The sequence below is a fragment of the Magnolia sinica genome, chromosome 5 (genome assembly GCF_029962835.1).
Source record: "Magnolia sinica isolate HGM2019 chromosome 5, MsV1, whole genome shotgun sequence".
Taxonomy (NCBI): Eukaryota; Viridiplantae; Streptophyta; class Magnoliopsida; order Magnoliales; family Magnoliaceae; genus Magnolia; species Magnolia sinica.
This window is the reverse complement of record NC_080577.1, coordinates 80,567,904-80,584,950: the sequence shown is the minus strand read 5'-3', so window position 1 is coordinate 80,584,950 and position 17,047 is coordinate 80,567,904. Positions and strand designations below refer to the sequence as shown.

Below are 17,047 nucleotides of genomic sequence, written 5' to 3'. Positions count from 1 at the left end.
TTCCTTCATGACGGACGACTTCTGTTTGCTTCACCACATCTTTACGTTCAATGTATACCCAAGGTAGAGCAATCGCAGCGAGTGTACGCGCCTGATGGTGGATTTCCAATATCAGGTGGGGCAGGAAGCGAAGTTGTGTGTGCCGACGTACGTCCTGCGCCAGATTATTCTCATCGCTCGTTCGAGTAGAAGGACCGAGTTGCTTCCCTTTGACCGCCTCATTTGCAAGATTGCACATGAGTTTGGCTATAGGCTTGGAGCTGAGAAGCCGGTTCCTGTTCGTCACATCAATCTGAGGACTCTTAAGCTGATGGAGGTTGGTTCTGGTCGGCATGCCTTAGAGGGTGAGGCTGAGTCTGAGAGCGATGATGAAGAGAGTTATGCTGAAGGTGGTGCGGAGTCTGAGGAAGAAACAGAGCAAGACGAGGAAGAGATTGAGACACAGGATTCGAGTGATAGCTCTCCTCCTGTGGCGCCAGAGCAGGGCGCAAAGTAGACTGCCAGAGATGCCCGTCTTACACGGCTTGAAGAAGGGCAGGCTGTTTTACGCCAGGATCTTGTTGATCTTTGAGGCCTTGTTAAACATAAGTTTAAGAAGGTGACTCAGACTCTGAAGTCTATCCTGTGTTGCTTGCAGGATAAGGGTGCTCCGCCTCCATCTCCTGATTCCGACGAGTAGCTGTCGTCATGGCCGTCTTTGCTTTATTTGGTGTTTTCTTTCTGTGTGTAGTAATTGTTGGCTTGTAGTTAGAGTGTTGTAGTGTTGTTGTTGTGGTAGTTGTAGTTGTTGTGGTTGTTTGAAGTGTTAGATGTTGTTGTTTTCATGCTTTCCTAGTCGTGATTCATGTATTACTGCACTACTTGTATTGCGACGATTTTGATTAATGGAATGCATGTTGTTTGCCTTTGGAGTTGTGCTGTGTTGTTGTGTGGATGGATTATGTGACTTAGAATCTGACAGGTTGCATCCTCTGTTGAATGTAGGGATGCCTCCTTAGGATTCGAAGACTTTGGCCCGTCTCTCTCTGATTGAGTCGCTTGCTGGGGTTCCTCCCTTGAGCGATAGCCAGTCAGATCTGCAGGCGGGTTCATCTCGGGCCGGTGTTGGGTCGCCACCGATGGCTCATCCAGTCACACCCTCGGTTCCTGAGCCGAGCCATGCACCTTTGTCTGCTTCGCCTGTTGATAAGTTTGAGCAGATGATGCTGTTGATGCAGCAGCAGCAGCAGCAGCAGCAGTAGCAGGAGTTCCTCTCTTCCATGGCTGGCATCTTTGCTCAGTCTGTGGGGGCGACTCCACCTGTTTCACCTATGCCTCCATCTGGGAGCGCCAGTGCCAGCGGCACTTTCGAGCGATTCCATCGCTTGCGACCTCCTACTTTTACGGGTTCTCATAGACCCGAGGAGGCCGAGTATTGGATAGACCACATCTCTAAGATGCTGAGACCGCTGCACTTCTCTGAGGTCGAGCAGGTTGAGCTTGCCACCTTCATGTTTGAGAAGGAGGCCAGTCTGTGGTGGGACAGTGTGCTTCGCACTGTCGAGGAAGGCTTTGTTTGGTCGTGGCAGGCGTTTAAGGCGCGCTTCCATGAGAAGTATTTCCCGGTTACGTACCGACATGAGAAGGAGAGTGAGTTCCTTCGCCTCCGCCAGGGAGGGTTGTCGGTGACGGAGTATGAGAACTGGTTTACTGAGTTGGGGTGGTATGTTCCTTTGATCCTAGGTGATCAGCTGATGAGGATGCAGCATTTCTCTGAGGGACTGAGACCTGAGATTCAATCGAAGATTTGCTGTGCTAGCATTTCTTCGTATGCGGAGCTGGTGAGCATGTCCTTGCGAGCAGAGCTGGACGGAGATAGAGCGTCCCGCATGCGAGCACCGATGGTTCCTAGGCCGCGACCGAATTTCCAGGGTGCACCTTTCCTCGGCAAGAGGCTGCGAGCAGATTCTCCTCCGAGGGGTTCAGCGCCGCCCGCTCAGTAGATGAGAGCTGATCTTCGATGTTCCTATTGTGGGAAGGTGGGGCACTTGGACCGTTTTTGCTTCTCCCGTATGCGAGCCGGTGGTTTTACTCCACCGCAGAGGGTTAGCCGTCCGATGCCTCAGGTTATTTCTCCTCCTCCTCTTCGATCAGCGCCAACTCATCCATCCTTCAGACCTGCAGTTCCTGGTTTCAGGCCACCTCAGCGGCCCATGGTTCCTCCGCCGAATCGTCAGCAGCAGGCTCGTGTGCATGCGCTTTCAGCTAAAGCGCCTATGTCTGACTTAGTGCCGAGGTCCTTTGAGGTGATATCGCACATTGAAGGTATTCCCGTTTCTATGTTAGTAAATACAGGGTGCACTACTTCTCTTATATCTTATGCGACATTTAGGCATTTGGGTTTGAGATCTGTTCCTATACAAGGAGTGACGCTGACTACCGCTATGGGAATTTTCTCTGCTTTGGGCAAGTGTTGTATGGATTGTTTGGTCGATCTGGGAAGTGGATCGATCCGTGTTGATTTGCTAGTCGCACCGCTTTATCACTACGATGTTATTATGGGTATGGATTGGCTCACGAGGATGCGAGCTGAGATTGATTGTGAAGCTAGATCAGTGATGATCCATGGACCTGAGGGAGAGATTGTTACTTTCCCAGTTCAGGTCAGTTACCCTCTTCGTATTGATTTTTATTGTTCTCTGTTGGAGAGTTCGGCCGAATTGGCGTTGGTTAGTACGCCGGTAGTTCAGGAGTTTGAAGATATGTTTGAGTCGATTCCTGGATTACCTCCTCAGCGTGAGATTGATTTTGCTATCGATCTTATGCCTGGTGCGGTGCCCATTTCTTTACCCACCTATCGTATGCCTCCGAGTGAAATGGAGGAGTTAAGGAAGCAGATAGATGGTTTGCTGGAATTGGATTTTATTCGGCCTAGTGTCTCCTTGGGGAGCACCTGTTTTGTTTGTGAAGAAGAAGGATGGTTCCTTGCGATTGTGTATTGATTATCGCAGGTTGAACATGGTAACTGTGAAGAATAAGTACCCTTTGCCCAGGATTGATGATCTGTTTGATCAGTTGAAGGGGGCACGGTACTTTTCAAAGGTTGATCTGCAGTCAGGGTATCATCAGTTGCGCGTCAAGGATGGGGATGTACAGAAGACTGCTTTTAGGACCAGCTTCGGTCATTATGAGTTCCTTGTGATGTCGTTCGGTCTGACGAACGCACCAACCGTGTTCATGGATCTGATGAACAGGGTGTTTCGGCCATTCCTGTTTCGATTCGTCATTGTCTTTATCGATGACATCTTGGTTTATTCGGCGAGCCGAACAGAGCACGAGGAGCACTTAAGAGCGGTTTTGGATACTCTTAGGGAGCATTAACTTTTCGCATAGTTCAAGAAGTGTGATTTCTGGAAAGAGGAAGTTAAGTTCCTGGGACATGTGGTGTCCAAGGAAGGAATAGTCGTCGACCTTGCCAAGGTAGCTGCAGTGCAGGACTGGAAGCAGCCTAGTTCAGTTACTGAGGTAAGGAGTTTTCTGGGTCTTGCAGGCTATTATTGACGCTTTATTCAGGACTTCTCAAAGATTGCCAAACCGTTGTCGCAGCTGACACGGAAAGATTTGAAGTTTGCTTGGAATGAGCAGGTGGAGTTAGCTTTTCAGGAGTTGAAGGACAAGTTGACGTCCGCCCCTGTGCTAGTATTGCCAGAGTAAGGGGTTAAGTATATTATATATACTGACGCCTCTCGCATTGGTCTGGGTTGTGTCCTTATGCAGAAGGACAGGGTGATTGCTTATGCTTCACGTCAGTTAAGGAAACACGAAGAGAATTACCCTACGCACGACCTGAAGTTAGCAGCTGTCATCTTCGCATTAAAGCTTTGGAGACATTACCTCTATGGTGAGGAGTTCGAGCTCTTTTGCGACCACAAGAGCCTTAAGTATATTTTCACGCAGCGTGATTTGAATATGAGGCAGCGGATGGATGGAAACATTGAAGGACTTTAAGTTCGATATTTCTTACCATCCGGGCAAGGCAAACCTTGTGGCAGATGCGTTGAGTCGCAAGAAGGCTATTGAGTTTGCGGCTCCGCTGATGATAGCAGAGTGGGATATGTTGAGTTCGTGAGCGATTTTGAGCAGAAGCTTACGGTGGTTGAGCCATATGAGGTTATCGCACACATTCGTGTACAGCCCCTTATCGACGAGAGGATCGTTGCAGCTCAGGTAGATGATGAGCTTTTGGTGAAGATGAGGCAGCGGGTTGGTACAGATGAGAACTCCGACTGGAGTGTTAGTTCTGATGGGGGCCTACGTTTTCGTGGCCGGTTATGTGTTCCTGACATCCCTGACTTGAGATGTGAGGTTCTCGAGTTAGCCCATAGTTCTAAACTTGCGATGCATCCAGGTAGCACGAAGATGTATCAGGATATGAAGAGGTCTTATTGGTGGGACAATATGAAGGTCCAGATTGCTGAATTTGTTTCTCGTTGTCTCACGTGCAAGCAGGTCAAGGCAGAGCATCGCCGACCTCCTGGGTTGTTGCAGCCCATGCCCATAGCTGAATGGAAGTGGGATTTCATCTCTGTGGATTTTGTTTCTGGGTTGCCGAGGACGAGGAAGGGATTTGACTCTATTTGGGTGATCGTCGATCGATTAACGAAGTCGGCGCATTTCTTACCGATCAGAGTCACTCTGCAGACGAGTTGGTAGGTTGTATATCAAGGAGATAGTGCATCTACATGGAGTTCCCCTGGAGATTGTGTCTGATAGAGACACGCGTTTTACATCTATCTTCTGGACTCGTATCCAGGAAGCAATGGGTGTGAAACTGAAGTTCAGCACTGCGTTTCATCCGCAAACAGATGGGCAGACAGAGCGCGTGAATCAAGTCCTGGAAGATATGTTGCGAGCTTGTGTTTTGGATTTCAAAGACAGTTAGGATGATTGTCTTCAGTATGCAGAGTTCGCTATAATAATAGTTTCCAGGCGAGTATCGGTATGGCTCCCTATGAGGCATTGTATGGTCGCCCGTGCAGAGCATCACATTGTTGGGCAGAAATTGGTGAGCGTAGTTTGCTTGATCCGGAGTTGGTGCAGGTGACTTCAGAGAAGGTTGACATCATTCGACGTCGACTTTTGACACCGCAGAGCAGGCAGAAGAGTTATGCTGATACGAGGCGTCGACTGCTTGAGTTTGAGGTGAGAGACCATGTTTTTCTGAAGGTCTCTCCTATGAAGGGAGTTCTGCGGTTCGGTAAGAAGGGGAAGCTGACGCCGAGATTTATTGGTCCATTTCAAGTTCTGGATCAAGTGGGAGCGGTAGCATACCGCCTTGCTTTGCCCACACCTCTTGCGGGCGTGCATAACGTATTTCATGTTTCTATGCTAAAGAAGTACGTTCCTGATCCTTCTCATATTATCAGTTGGGAGCAAGTGCAGTTGAGTGAGGATGCCACTTATGTACTGTGACCGACGCGTATTCTCGACAGGAAGGAGCAGGTATTGCGTAGCAAGGTTATCCCTCTTATGAAGGTGCTATGAACGCATCATGGTGTGGAAGAGGCTACTTGGGAATCTAAAGCTAAGGTCAGGAAGACCTACCCTCTGATCCTTGAGGCTTATATAAAGGTATGAATTTCGAGGATGAAATTTTCTTTAAGGGGGGTAGATTGTAACGACCTTGGAATTTTTGTGCTAATCTTTCCTTAAGTAGTTATTTTTGGGGTAATTAGCGCTATACTCGATTGCTTGTGAAATTCACATCAATCACTTTAAATTGTATCTGCATGGCTCTAAACTTGTAGATTAGTTAGCGCTACGTTACTCTGAAATCTGGGATCCATCGCTAAATCCAGTTGTTCTAGGGAATTTTTAGAAGATCTGGATTGGACCTGGACCGCGCGTCGAAAGTCTGATAGCGATGATCTTAGGCTGTTGCGGTTACCAAGTTGGGCTTGACCATCACCTCAAAAATCAAGTCCATGTGATGTTCTGGGTCGATTTGATTGAGTTCGGAGTGAAGAGTGTGAGAACGGTTGGAATTTAATAAGTTTTTATGGAATCTGAGTCGTGTCGCTTGCGCGACGATTTTAAGCTATCTGACCGTTGGATTCTGACCCAATTTCACCCTCTGATCAGGATAGTTGGCCCAGGCATATCCTAGTGCTTGTGGACCTAATCGAGATTCCGTGACCGTTGAATTGAGTGTGGTCCGCCACGGCTGATCTGAAGAGCCGGTCGGTACGAAAACTCAGCTTGACCTAGATCCATGGTCAAGGAGCTTAAGTCCGACCTTTCGTGGTTATAGGCCCACCAGAAGTGCTTCGTTGGATCGAGGAAGGCATGCTTTGGTTATATCCTAAGTATACCTTGTCCCTGGGGTTATTTTCATCAATAATAGGCCTATTTATAGTCCTTAAACCCTAGCCCTCTTTTCCATACGAATTTTTTCTAACCCTAGCTTGGAAAGAGAGTGGAAAAGAGAGAGAAAGTGAGAGAGATAAGTTGGTGAATCATCTTGGATTCTTCCTTGTTCTTCTTCATCTTTGAACCTTCACTTTGAATCGTTCTTCTGACGATTCTCAGTTCAATTTGGGTTAAGTTACCCTAACCCTAACCTGTGTTAGAGCTTAGATTAGTCTTGGTGTTGTTGTATCTCATTTCTATCCTTGTTTTAGGGTATTCTATCGCCGTTGACGAAGACAACACGTCTAAATCAGTTCGGTGTTTCTTTCTTTGCTTAAGGTGCGGACTTTAAGTGTATAGGTTATGGTTTTCAAGGCTTTCAACGCCAGTTAGTGATTTATTCTTGTTATGGATGAGATTTCACATGCCAAATGTTGTGTTTACGTTGCTTTCCTGATATGCATGTGCTATATTGAGATTGGTGTATTCTTTGTGTATTTATAAAGTACCGTATACGTATAAAATATGCACTTATGTTTGCCATGATTATTTGTCATGTATGTATGCTAGATGCATGTATGACAACTCCTTGGTAAAAGGAATTGTCCAAATGCATGTATTTCAACATACGTCATGTATGTTGCTCCATGTATGCTAAGTGTTTGTAGAAATGCATGAATGATCTAAAGTGTAATTTATTACACTAATTGCGGGCGTTGAGAAGTGATTCTCAACACTCCTATTGATGTGCATGATTTCCTTTATGCAAGTTACATTCCATGTTATTTAAATTCAAGCATTCCTATGCTTACATTTATGTTAAGTTGATATTCCTCAAGTGCTTATGTACCATGATTTAAGTTGTTGTTCCATTACTGTTTTACATTCCATATTAATATCTGTTGTAGTGTAAGGTGTTTGGGACTATGCATTAGTCCAGGAAATCGGTAATCGACTCTATATTCGTGGTTGAGGTTACTTTCGCCACGTAGGTCGTATGAGACGAACCCGAGCCGTATTAGAGTTGTCGGCAGTGGTTTGGCCACGCGGAGTGTTTGCGAACTCTATGTTGTTCAATTCAACGTGCGCTCGTGCTAGTCGAGTTCGTCAAGTAACCCGATTGTCCGATGTATGTTCACCATGTATGGACGCTACTGCTTGAATCTAGGGTACCGAACTTACCAGTGAAATCCTATTAACCATGGTACCTTGATCCGCTAAGACTCATGAGCTGGACATGGTGGTATGGGACACCGTGGTCGAGCTGTCGGCCTACGCTGGGGTGACGAGCCTCCCCGTAGTGACCAGTGAGCAACTCAACTCGTGAGCCGATTATGGTGGTATGGGACTCTATATTCGTGCTGTCGGCCTACATTGATTGGTGACGAGCCCTTTGTAGTGACCTCGAGCATACCTGGATACCGCAAGGAGGTGACGAGCCGAACTGTGGTAGTAAGGGCATGAAAGGCGTTCATTGATTGGTGACGAGCCCTTTGCTACGACCTCAAACATATGATCGTATGAGATGTCTAGGATTGACGACCCTAGTATGGATCACTATTTGGATGATGATATGAGGAAGGTATCTTAACTTCCCAATCCTGTTGTGTGAAATGGACTAATAACAACTTGGTAATCATATCCATGCACCGCATTTGCATGTGCTTTGTAGATGTAGCGCACTTTGAGGCGATGTCATACGTAACGTAAGATGAAGACGCTGAGGGTGTACGCGTGAGGGCACGCATCATATTGCATACATCCTTGCATTAACAAGAGTACTTAGGATTTATTTAATTATCTTGCTTTATCATTACTGTTTGATTGAACTGATAACATGTTAACCAGTGCCTTATTATTCCACTGAGTTGATCACTCACTCCCACGTGTTAAACACCCACCAGACTCTGTCTTAGGTTCTGATGTTGCAGATGTGGATGCGACGTCTGAGGCAGAGCTGGAGATGGATGATGATGAGGCTGCGTTCTCTTATATGCAGTTTTCAGACGGGTTCTAGCGAGCCTTGGTCTGATGCGCGGGATCTCTGGGATTATTTTTGGGAATTTAAATGATGTAACTTGATACTTATAATTTTGTTAAATAACACTTTCATACGATCTGGCTTGTATATGTATTTCAGGGATTTACACTTGTACACATACTTTTCTATAAGTCTTCTGCTTGCTTTATTCACTTATCCCTGAATCATATCTGTGTTTTGACTTAATTTAATCCATGTTTTAAGCACTAATACAGTCAACATACATCCATCATTAAATATGTTGCATAAGTGATGTTTTGGAACTCGGGAGTTGAGTTATGCTCGACCCTCGAATTTCAGGGCGTTACATGCATATTAAAAAAAAGGAAAAAAATCCTCCTTGTAGGATCCCAGGATCAGAATCTGGCATATGGATGCTAGGAGCTGAGAATGGGATACTACGGAGGCTATCGGCACCAGATTCGGCGATCAAGATTACTATGAATCCGATTTGCAGGTGTGGGGAGTGACAAAAGTTGGCATTAGATCATAACTTGGGAATACCTGAAGATAACATCACATATCTGCTGATAGTTACCCTACACTCTACGATTGTTGAGAACTTAGAATGATTAGATCCCCAAGTTTGAATAACTTAGAGATTTTCTGATATAGCCCCCGACCGTTGAGATTGTGAGGCTGCATAGTATTCCAATTTCGGTTGTCTCTGATCCGTTCAAAGATTAGTAAGGTCACCATAGTGTTGATGATGCGCCTTGGGAGGGCGAGGTTGAGATTAGAGAGCACTACCTTCATCTTTTTGTAAATTAATTGACCATTGCCATATATACTTGATGATGTTTCCTCTTCCCTTGTCTGTTTTGTAAATTTCGAGGATGAAATTTTTATTAGGAGGAGAGAGCTGTGAGACCCGAATCCTAGCCCGTACCGTTCTGTAGGCTTCCGCAGTCCACCTGGTCGAATTTCGGCGACGCTTGAACTGTATCTGACATTTGAGTGTAATCCTAAGAAGAGTCGAACATATCAAAGTCGTCTCGACTCGAAACTTGTACTCTAGCGATCGCGCCATCGCCGTGGTTCCAACGCTGTGACTCGCGCATCGATCCGATACCCGGGCCAGGAGATGTGGGCCCACGTATTTTCTGATAAAATGCCACGCGTTGTGGATTCCGAGAGAATCTCTACGATAGGTCACATCAATCCACCAATAAATATCAAGTACACAACCTTACCAAGCCCATCCCTCACCCATTCCCAAAGTGAACTCTCTCTTACATAACCCAAACCCATCTCATTCATTTCTTACCTCAAGTCAACAAACATCATGTCATCTCAACCCATCACCCCACCTCACCACTCCTCTCTCTCATTTCCAAGCAAACCTCATGAGACTCTAACGTCCAAGCAAGCTCCATGGATAGAGCTTGTGTGGCCCACCTTCCTACCATCCATCTCCACCATCCTAAGTCGATCTCAACCTTTGAAGTCCATCCATTGGATCTCTAGCATGCATTGATGGAAGAAGAAGTCCAAGAATATCTAAGTTGGGTGATTTCTTATTTAGATTTGATGATTTAAGGGCCCACTTGTGGTGGGACCCATCTTGATGTATGCTTTATATTTAGGGAGGGCCCGTAGTGGCGGGGTCCATCCCCTTCTTACTGATCTCTCTCTCTCTCTCTCTCTCTCTCCTTCCTTGTTGATGTGGCCCACCTATTTTGTGCATGTGTGATTCAGACCGTCCAGCCATTGGGCCTGCCATTGCCTGATCTGGATGATGGGAAAATAGAAATATCAGCTTGATCTAGAAATTTCGGTGGGCCGCACTCACATGGGCTCCACTTGTTGCTACACGTGTGGTGCATCCACACCTCCATCTGGGTTTGGTCCTGGACTGAGACAGATCTAAACGTCAGGTGGTTTGGACGCTGGAGAGCTTTGGACGCTATCACGATTAAAAAATATGCATATATATATATATATTATCTTAATAATATAATATGTGTATATATCATATGTACATGGTGGGCCCCATGTGGCACCCATGTTGATATATTTATATATATTTATTATACATGTAAGTGGTGGGCCTTGATGCCTGTTATTGATATCGATTATGAGTATGTGATAGCATAGCATCATGATACATGCCCATACGCATCATCTGCATGCTTGTTATGAGATGTGGTTGATTATTACATATGTCATTGAGCATGTTGTTATGAGACTCCCTGATAAGCAGAGGTTATCTCACATGAGCGCATGGTATGCGCAGGATTGATGCATGGTTGGTTCGTATTACTCATGTATATTGCATTATGATTACTGTACGCCTTAGCGACATAAGGGCCGTAGCCTCCACAGGCATATCGTGGTTGGCCAGACAGGACACCGAAAATTTATTCTAGCATCGGGCTACCATAGATGGCCCTCGGTGAAAATCCTTAAACCCTCTTGGTACCAGAGGACGCCCCAATGTCGAGACCGAGTGGATACATGAGCGCCCGAGTGCAGAATACTAGGAGGCCGCGTCTCCCATTGTGTCGTGGTCGGTCGGTCGGGGGTGTGGCCTTACCCACCAGAGCGTAGAGGGCATTGCTAGGCTGAGTTTGACCAGCTCGTGAATGGGTCCACTATCGACGTGCGGGATAGGTATTGGCAGACTATTGGCTAGGCGGATAGTGAGGTTTCTTACGCTTACTTGGACTGTGCCGCTGGGAGAGGGCAATGCCGCTTGGAGTGTACTAAACCCCGGTGATGATCTTAGAGAGGAACTGTACTGATATGTGGACTTATTGATCAGGAGTTGCATACTCATTCTTTCACTATCCCCTCGGGCTGGTGGTGTGCAACTATTTGTTCGTGTACCTTCGCAATGGCCAGGGTTTTGGTTGAAGCGCACGACTAACCTAAGATCAGGAGTTTACCACATTGAGTCTGACTATCTAAATTAGGTATGGGATTAGTTTGGATAGAAGTCCATTGTGATAGATCCCATAGCCTGCGATACTACGTACTACCATCCCAACTTCACACTCGAGCATGGTCATTCCATTCGCACTGCATGTTGTATTACATCCGCGGCATATGGTATGACTGATGCTATTTTGTGTTACTCATCATGAATGTATATTGCATTGTATCCTCTGCATCTGATATTTGGCTCTCTATGACTCCTCAATTGCATAGTTGATTTCTATTGCGTATTATAATATTGTATGACTCGTGGACTTGTCAGTATTTCTTCTTATTCCGACATTGTACGATTTATAGATTATCAATATTTTCGGTATTATATGATTATGGCATTGTATTGAATACTTGGCACTTACCTTATGCACACACTTACACCACCCTCTAAGCTTTCTATAAGCTTATGCACGATAGATGCGTGCAGGTGATGTTAGGTTGCAGCAGTGTTAAGCTTTGAGCGTACAGTGGTCTTCTGGAGCTTGATTTTCTATTTATGTATTTTTGTTTCAGCATTGTACTCAAATGATTATATTAGTGGATATATGATGATGATGTTGCCTTTGTGAATTGGGTAATCTTGTGGTTATGCTTATTATGAGTTAAATACATATTAAAAAAAAGGAAAAAAATCCTCCTTGTAGGATCCCAAGATTGAGATCTGGCATATGGATGCTAGGAGCCGAGAATGGGGTACTACGAAGGCTGTTGGCACCGGATTCGGGGATTGAGATTCCTGTGAATCCAATTTTCGGGTTTGGGGCGTGACACTCCACCTAAGCAACGCAGTTTAGGGCTTTCCAAACAAAACCACGACCGGTTTTCATCTCACCCACTATTTTGGAGGCGAATTCGGTTAGAGGAGATCCGTACCACTTGTTGTTGATCCGACGGTCTAGGTAGGGTTAGGGCGAGCATAAAAGGGCATAAGAATCGAGAAACAGAGGCACCTCATCTAGTTTTGGCAGCTGCACTAAAAATCGGCCGTTTCTTCCCAAACTTGAACCCACCAACCTAACCTCCTCGAAGCTTCGATGAAGCCTATTTGCAAGATTCCTAGGGCCATATGGCCCATCTGGAAGAAAGAAAATGGAGGAAGAGGAGGTGGAGGTAAAAATGTCAATAATGGTAGCCTTCTTCCTGCTCGATCGAGCTGCACCAGTTGCCTCGAGTCCAGGCGGAATCGGGTCGAGCCAGGAGATTTGTTAGAATGGGCTAATTATTGAAAAGGTCCATTTTTCTTTTGGGATGAGCCGACTGTTTGAAAGGCCCATCCCCATGCTTGAATGAGCCAACTATTTAAAAGGCCCATTCATTGCTTAAGTGAGTCGACTGTTTGAAAGACCCACTATCTTACTTGAGCGGGTCGACTGTTTGAAAGACTCATTCTTTTGCAAGTTGACAGTCGACTGTTTGAAAGACTTATTCTCTCGCCTGAATGGACTGACTATTTGAAAGGTCCATTCCCTTGTTTGGGATGAATTGACAGTTTGAAAGGCCCATTCATTGCTTAAGTGAGCTAACTATTTGAAAGGCCCACTATCGTATTTGAGCGGGTCAACTGTTTGAAAGACCTATCCTCTTGTAAGTTGAATGAGCCGACTGTTTGAAAGGCCCATTCTTTTTTTTTTTATGGTCCGATTGTTTGAAAGGTCCATTCACTTAGCCAACTGGATTTGCATCCGTAGTTGATGTGCATTCATGCATCTATGCACTTAAACAAGATCGCATCATGAAATATTTTGCATGTCTTTTTTTTTTTAAAAAAAAACTATGCTTAAGTAATGCGGCAGTGTATAATCTTGAGGGGAATTCACACTGAGCTGGCCACTCATTCATCGAATATATAACCGTACAGGTAGCACAGGTGGCCTAGTTGGTATCCATGTACATATTAATGAGGAGCAGGGTGTAATCGACGAGGATACATGATTATATTGCTAAAAGTTGTTGCGTGATTTTATAGCCCAAGAATTGTTATAATGTATTTCATTTCACACGCGATGTTATCTTATTTTGTAATTATAAGTATTAAGACATTGGTTTGTATAAGTCATTATGGACAACCTCTTGTAAACGCTAAGTATAATTGCAAACCTTCCTTTTTGTTGATTTGTCCATTCTACGCTAAACTGCTAACTCTGAATAAAGAAAAAAATGTGTGGAATTTGGTTCTCTATAGGTTAGCACTCGGCTTTTGAAAAATGAGTAATATTCTCGGGTCCTGAAAACACGGGGCGTTACAATAAATCACGTAGGGTTTCTTCTATTTTCTTTGGCCTAACACCTCCCCAGTAGCATAGTCGCCTGCATCACACATGATTTCAAAAGGAAGACTCCGATCAGCTGGTTGCATGATGGGAGCAGTAGTCAACATGCCCTTAAGCTTAGTGAAAGCTTTAAGTTATTCTTCGCTCCATTCAAATGGAGTATCCTTTCGAAGAAGATTACATAAAGGACAAGAGAGGTGATTGAAGTCCTTTAAGAACCTTCTATAGAATCTGGAGTGTCCTAAGAAGGACAGCACATCGGTTTTGCTTTTGGGTGGAGGTAGGATAGAGATCAAATCAATTTTAGCTTTGTCTACCTCAATTTCATTGGATGATATGATGTTTCAAAGGACTATTATTCCCTTTCGAACATAAAATGACACTTCTCCCAATTAAGGACAAGATTCTTTTCTTCACATCTTTTTAGCACAAGTTTGAGATTGTTAAAGAATTCGTTGAAAGATGTACCAGATATAAAGAAGTCGTCCATGAAGACCTCAAAAAATTGTCCCACCATGTCTAAGAAAATACTCAACATACATCGCTGAAATGTGGCTGGGGCATTACATAATCCAAATGGCATCCCTCGGTAAGTGAAAGTGCCAAAAGGACATGTAAATGTCATCTTTTATTGATCTTCAAGGGCTATCTTTATTTGGTTGTAGCCCAAATTAATATTCGTCTAGAAAATAACAATAGGAATAATCGGTTAACCTTTCTTAGATTTGGTCAACAAAAGGCAAAGGGAAGTGGTTTATCCTAGTGACGGTATTCAGCTTTGGTAGTCAATGCATATTATCCAACCAGTTGTAACTCTAGTTGGCACGAGTTCATTTTTGTAATTGGATACGATGGTGATCCCAAACTTCTTGGAAACCACATGAGTTGGACTCACCTATTGGCTATCAGAGATGTGATATATAATGCTCACATCCAACCATTTAAGCACCTTGGCTTTAACCATTTATTTCATATTTGGATGTAATCAAGGTTGTGGTTATCTAGAAGTTTTCGCATTGTCCTCGAGGTGAATACGATGAGAACAAATTAAAGGATCAATTCCCTTGAGGTCCACGATTGTCCACCCAAGGGCTCCTTTGTGTTATTTGAGAGTAGAAATGAGCATACCCCTTGTTTCTAATCCTAATAGGAAGAAATCACCACCGGATACATCTTGTCTTGACCCAAATAAGCATATTGAAGATCAATGGGTAATATTTTTAGGTCAAGCTTCGATGCCTAACACTAGACAATAGAGGCATTATATTAGTTTGGGGCAAAATTTCAAATTGTGGCCACCACTGGTTAGTTTTAAATACCATTGTGGCAGCAAGTAAGGCATCCATCTCCTTAATCATCTCATTATCTAAATCAAGGGAGTGGGCCACGCATGTCTCTAGTGTGTCAAAGTATAGAGTCAAGAGTGCTCTATCTTCTACGAATGAGTCAATCATGTTTATGTAGTGGGTATAATCAAAGTCCTCAGGTTGTTTATACATGTTAAAGATATTCAACTCTAATGTCATGTTCCCAAAAGATAATTACATAACTCCATTCCTACAATTGATGATGACATTTGATATAGCTAAGAATGGTCGACCAATGATAATGGGAATTTGAGTACTTATTTCAATGATGGGCTGAGTGTCCAAAATGATAAAATTTATTGGCTAGTAAAATTTATTGACTTGTACAAGTACATCCTCTATCATCCCCCTCAGTATATAAATTGAACGATCAGCAAGTTGAAGTGCATGCTCAATCTGGCAGTCACCAATCACACAAGAGATGGTTAGACTACCAGGATGTTTATATTTCTAGGGCACATCTTGCTTGAGAATTGCACTCACTTTCTCAGTCAGAAAGATTTCCTTTTATATGTTTTGTCTCATTTTTGTCGTACATAGATCTTTTAGAAACTTCGCATATGAAGGGATTTGTTTAATGACATCTAACAGAGGGATATTGATTTTCACCTATTTAAGCACCTCCAAAATATCATGAGTGTTAGTCAGAGGTTTTAGTGAAATCAACCTTTGAGGCAATGGGGCAACTGGCTTGTATTGCCTTTCTGGTTCTTTCTCTTGTGGAGAATGGAAAGGTTCATCATCGCTCTCAACTTCTTCTGAGTCCTTAGGCTTCTCAACCCTTTTTGTGATGATTTTGTGAATTACTTTTCCACTTCAAAGAGTGGTGATGGATTTAGTTTGTTCTACATACTGATTTGAAGAGCTTGGGTCACTTATCTCTCGCATCGTTGTTTCAGGTTAGGTAGAGGTTGGGTTGGAAATGTCCCTCTCTCCCTAATGTTTAGTTGTGACTTAATTCTTTGGATAGACGATGCAAACACTCCCAATGATGTTTTAATATCCTAGAATGCTTGTAATGTGTTTTGATTGAATTTCTATTAAGTTTGTATGAATTTATGAACTGGATCCTCTTGGGGTTTTTGCTGAATAAGAATTTAAGGAAAAACACCTTGAGGATTAGCTGTTTAGTTGTTCCTCCAACTGAAGTTTGGGTAGTTCCGCCAACTAGAATTATACGTGTTTGAAGTGGGGCCACTTAATGGCCTTTGATAATTGTTTATAGCCTTAGACTGCTCTTGTAACAATCTTGAAATGCAAGAATTATAGGACATTCCTGTGTCAAGTGTATGTTACTAGCACAAATACCATAAACAACCTCAATGGTCTCATCGGGTTTGACCGTCTCTACTTTCTTCAGTTCCATGGCCTCAATTTTTCTTATGAGATTAACCACCCTAGCATTCATATCTTCTTCCCTTAAGATATACATTCCTTCTTTTTTCTCTTAACTGAGTTGGGTTGGAGGTTTTGGCTTTTGAGGAGGTATCCCATGACTGTGCATTTTCGGCTAGCATGTTAAAATAATCTCACATGTCATCGCCTTCCTTATTCTTAAATTCCCCATTACACATCATCTCTACGAATAGGCACATGGGTGAAGTCGGTCTATCATAGAGAAATTTTATTATTCGCCAAGTTTCATAGCTATGATGTGGACATGCATTTAAGATATCCTTAAATCTCTCCCAACATTGGAAGAAGGTTTCTTCCTCTTTTTGAGAAAAATTCATAATTGTCCTCCTCAGGGTGTTTGTTTTATGAAACATGAAGAACTTTTTAAGGAACTCCCGGGTCATTTCAGACCATGTTCGTATCGATCAAGGTCTTAAGGTGTGAAGCCATGACTTGGCCTTCTCCTTTAAAAAGAAAGGGAATAAATTTAATATTAATGTGTTATCAGACACGTTTTGGAAGTCCAAGGTTGCCATGATCTCATCAAATTCCTTAAAATGCAAATATGGACTTTTATAATCAAGTCCATGAAACTTTTGAAGTAGTTGGATTACTCTTGGCTTAAAGTCCATGTTTCCTGAATTGTGTGGAAACAC

General features: G+C 43.7%; 1 non-coding gene across 1 annotated transcript; it reads left to right on the top strand.

Annotated features, from left to right (window-relative positions):
- The first annotated feature begins 16,640 nt into the window (after positions 1-16,640).
- Positions 16,641-16,747, top strand: LOC131247525 (small nucleolar RNA R71). Its single transcript, XR_009171810.1, has one exon. It is a non-coding gene; the product is annotated as a small nucleolar RNA R71 (small nucleolar RNA).
- The last annotated feature ends 300 nt before the right edge of the window (positions 16,748-17,047 follow it).